Here is a 4,795-nt window from a genome sequence, read left to right as displayed (position 1 = left end):
AAATTTATCTGAAACTGTATCAGTGTCTGCCAATTTATATAAATAGAGTCTGCAAGTCCCTGTGACATTAAGCAGTGGTCACATTACATATCTGGATTCTTGAGGAGAGTATGGCTGCTGAGTATGAAGGTTATATTTAGAACTACCATTTCCCACCTGTTTGGAGTCTCTCTCTTTTCAGAAAGATTTTGTACCATGACAAACTTTTTTAGATGGAATTCAGGACGATAAATGTACAGTGACAAAGCAAACTATTCAGTAAATGCTTTCTGTGATAACAAATGGATTATCCTACCTTTAATTATTTATTCTTAATGTTTATTTGATTGTGCTTGTGGACAGGAGAGTACACATGTGTTGTGACATATGTGTGGCAGTCAGCTTGTGGGAGGTTGATTTGGAGACAACTCAGATCTTTAGCCTTGGTGGCAAGGGCCTTCCTTGTTGAGTCATTCACCAGCCCTGTCTTCTCTTTTTAAAACTCTGGCTTGATTGTGTCAAACCCTCACTGAAACTGATACCAGAAAGAGAAGATAAAGCTCTAGGTTGTGATGATTTCAAGCTCTGGCTCATCTCTGCTCTCTCAGATGTGTCTATAGATAATATGGCTGGGTGAAGAGAGGAAGATAAGGCAGGCAGAGACAGGAGCACAGCCCCTTTTCAATCTGAGTGCTACAGCAGCCTTCAGCATTGTGTTTCACCCTCATCTGAGTTGACATCTTGGCAGATTTGGTGAGTCAACTGGGAGTTCTTAAAGGGAGGAGTTAGGTAAAAGAGTTTTTTTCCCACATTAAAATATGGGAAACACTATTACAATGGAGGGAATTAGGTATCTGTATGATAATACACTGGATGGTTTGAAAATGGAACAATTAATTTAGATGGGATTTATATAATATCAATTATACACATTATCAGTTTTATCATTTTTGTCTTATCACTAAAAATGGTGGTCAATATGAGTGCTAAGATACAAGTTTTAGAAAAACGTATTAAAACAGATCATAGAGATATTCAGTTCCAGACAGAGGAATTTAAAGGAGAACCAATCTCAGTGCTGCATTACAAGGTTAGAGAGGCTCAGCCTAATATTTTTAAGCAACCAACTTTAACTTATCCAGTAACCTTACAGGAATTGCCAAATAATAGATAACCCCAAGGTTGTATAAACTAAATGGACTCATGTGGGAATGTTAAATTTAAAGAGATTCAAGAGAGTAAGATAGTCTTATATGGCATGCATTCACCTTTTGTAAAGCAAATGTTAAACTTGTGGTCAACTTGTAATATAATTATCCCTCAAGACTGGAGAAACTTGATTATAGCAGTCTTGGAGCTGGTCCTCAATTACAGTGGAAGACCTGGTGAAAAGAAGACAATAAGATCCTTGAACCAATGAAGTAGGGCTAGAGGTATGGAAATCTCCCAAGACCGACTTCTTGGAGAGGGAAATTATCCAAATGTACATCTATATGATGACCATACCCTGACTTTATGCCATGCAGCAGCTTTGAATGCTTGGGAGAGAACTGAAGAAGTAGGAAAGGAAACTGAGTCAATTGCTAAAGTTACACAGGGCTAAAAAGAAATTTTTCACTGATTTCTTACAAAGATAGTTTTCAGCAGTAAATAGAATGATACAAAATTCAGAAGCTAGACAAATAATAATTCAATCTCTGGCTTTTGAAAATAATACTGTACAATGCAAAGAGTAATTAGGTCTTTAAAGGCAAGATCAGCACTCTTAGAGGAATGGTTATGAGATGCAATCAATATTGAATCTCATAACACTGATGATGTTTTGATAGGAGAGTTGATTTCCAGAGGTTTGAAGAAAAATCAAATGTCAGGTGTTTCAATTGAGATAAACAAGGTCACCTAAAATGGGACCATAGGCAGGGCATTCCTAGAAACAATTTTTTTCCTAAGAATAATCCCAACAGAATGCCCTTCCCTTCAAGAGTATGCAGAAGGTGTAGCAAAGGCTTGCTTACATTGGACCAGTGAATGTAGATTAAGAAGGAACAGACAAGGTAACCCTTTGCTATCAGGAAATGCTTTGGGGGGCCTCTTGCAGCCCCCTTGTGTCAAATTTGGTTCAGTCATTACCTATCATCATGGAGGAAACTCCTCCCCAGAGCAACTAAAGGTTAGATTTGAACAAGAGAGGTCTCTTAATTAGAAGAAGTGATATTTCATCAACCAGCATGACCATTCAATTTAAACTAACTTATATGATCAACAAATGCTTTTCATGTGATTAGATATAACTTGTCATAAAGGAAATACCTCAAAATTGGGTTAGGGAAGGGCTTTGTTTTTGTCTTTTCAAGAGAATGAAAGCATCCAGCTAAGGAACCAGAAGACCACTGGACAAATGAGACATGTGAAGGAAAAAGACAAATCATCCAAAAAAAAAAAAAAAAGTCCCAAGAAAAAGAATAAACTGGCTTATTGGTATATCACATTTCCAACAGAATAAAATTTCATAAATCTTCCTAAATGTTTGTTTCTGCTGTTCTCTACAGACACATAATGCAAATGGTCTTTTTGGAGTCCCAGTTCAACTGAAAATTAAAGCTGGCTTTAGAGTTGGAGTGGGGCTTTCTCCTTCTCTAAATCCAAAATGCTTGTTAAAATAAAATCCAAAATCTCTGTCTTATGTCAGAAGAGCCACCTGACATGGGACAGGAGAAAAACCAAATTTAGGGACTATACTATTTCTACTAATCTCATGATCCTTGAGTTTTATTTTGACTCTTTAAAACTTTTCTTGGAGAGAAATATATATATAACTTTTTGTCATTGTATTAATGGTCATATAGAGTACTAATTTTAGAAACAAGCTTCATCTAGCTTCCTGTACATGATTTTGGCTTTGTGTCTCTATCAGGTAAAGAGGAATTATGTTTTGTACTCTGGGTGTACATAATAATTATGGTCCTTTAATCTCTTTGAGATCTGCTGCATATGACATTTTAAATGTTTAAGTTTTCTGCAGTGAACCATGATGACCATGCCTTACAGCAACCTTTGAAATTTTCCAAAGATGATGGGGCCCCACAACGACAATTCTACCTGTACTATGATAATGCCACTAAGCTGACAAATACCACCCAACAATCAGCTTTGGATTACAAACTGCTCAAAACAAATTTTAGGTGGCTAGCTGAGATAATTCATCTTCACAGAGTACTTTAGCCAGGATTAGAGACAAGTCATGCACTTTCCCACTATGCAGAGACTGGACAACAAATGATACTGCTGTCTTCCAGGACTTGACAATTAACCCCAGCTTTTATTTTCAGCATCCCCCTAAAGATGTCGTTGCCCACAGATAAGAGGAAGTAATTTTAAGAATACGACACTTACAATCCCAAGAGGTGGGGTGGGTGGGTTTTGATTTTTCAGTGGGTTATAAATATTTGTCATTGTTTAGGATAGTTAGTTACAAGTTGTTATTGATAAAGGTTAAAAAAAAGCTGAACAAAGATTAGATTTCGGGGTTCCTGTTTTTAAAAAAAGGAAAGAAAAAAGAGGGATACAGATATTACAGGATAAAGGGTAGATTTTTTTTTTTTTTTTTTTTTTTACTATTTAAGCAGTCTTTAATAAAAGCTGTGTAGGACACACCCCTACTCCTGCATCTTCTCAATCATTTCTTCCTTGTATTTGCCCTTCTCCTTTCCAACTTGTTTCCAGACTTGATTTTCCTTTCCAGGATCTTTTTGTGGTCTTTGTGCAACTTTTGCCTAATGATAACCACCTTGCTGGGGCGGATGCCCACATGGACAGTTGTGGCCAATAGCCTTTTCTCATTGCACTCATTCGATGTAGATGACATATTTCTTCCTGGACACTTGGACCACTTTGCCAATCTGCAGGCCTTTGTAATGTCTTCAGCCAGCCTGAACTTCATCATCCTTTAGAATAGGCATAGACTGAACCTTTTACTTCTGTCTCTGCTCTTTGGAAAGTGGGGAAGACATGATCTTCCTCTGAATGTGAGAAGGTGCATTGTAATGCCATTTGCGGTTCTTGCTTCGGTCAGAAGTCACAAAGGGATTGAACTTCATTTTGGTGGCTGCAATCTATCAATGGCCGCAAAAGGAAAAGGAAAAGGATAGATTATTGAATCCACTTTTAAACCAAAACAGCAACTACTAATTTTAAAATTTTTACATTGGCTTCGATTTTTGTATATTGATACAAATTTGAAGTTATTTTTGTTAGAACTTACTGTACATACATTTCTATTCTTATCAAAGTATTGTACCTACATAGCTCATTTAACAATGTAGTGCAAATTTCTGGTCTTTAAAAGTTATTATTACAAACTATTTAGGCTAAAAAAGAAATTCAGGTTAGTAATTAGTCACTTATTACAGTCAAACTTGTAGTCATATTAGGTATGTTTTCAAGGTCAAACATATTTTAGGTGGTCTTCAGACACTTTGGAGATCTACTGAATATGGCATTTAAAATGTTGTAATAACATAGGTTCTTTTTTCTGTGTGTGTGACACGGAGACATGTCACCAATCTACTTCAGAGAAGATGATGGGCATAGAAGAAATGTGGCACAAGTTAGCCACCAGACAAAAAAGTGTCCCTGTCTCAACTGCTGACGTTGTGGTTAGTTAAGATAATTGGACAGAACTCTAAAATAAGAAAAGTGAAACTAGTAACCTATTTTTTCTGGCAGTTATAAAAACTATTGCATTTTAAATGGTTATGGCTCAAAGGCTCCTGATCAATGAGAAGTCTAAAAGATATTTAGAAGTCTAATTGTATGT

General features: G+C 36.4%; 1 pseudogene; it reads right to left on the bottom strand.

The window, feature by feature from the left end:
• Positions 1–3,635: 3,635 nt before the first annotated feature.
• On the bottom strand, positions 3,636–4,076 carry LOC118579125 (annotated as a pseudogene).
• Positions 4,077–4,795: the final 719 nt, after the last annotated feature.

The sequence above is a fragment of the Onychomys torridus genome, chromosome 3 (assembly GCF_903995425.1).
Source record: "Onychomys torridus chromosome 3, mOncTor1.1, whole genome shotgun sequence".
Taxonomy (NCBI): Eukaryota; Metazoa; Chordata; class Mammalia; order Rodentia; family Cricetidae; genus Onychomys; species Onychomys torridus.
The sequence above is the reverse complement of the archived record's forward strand: the minus strand, read 5'-3'. Positions and strand labels throughout refer to the sequence as shown.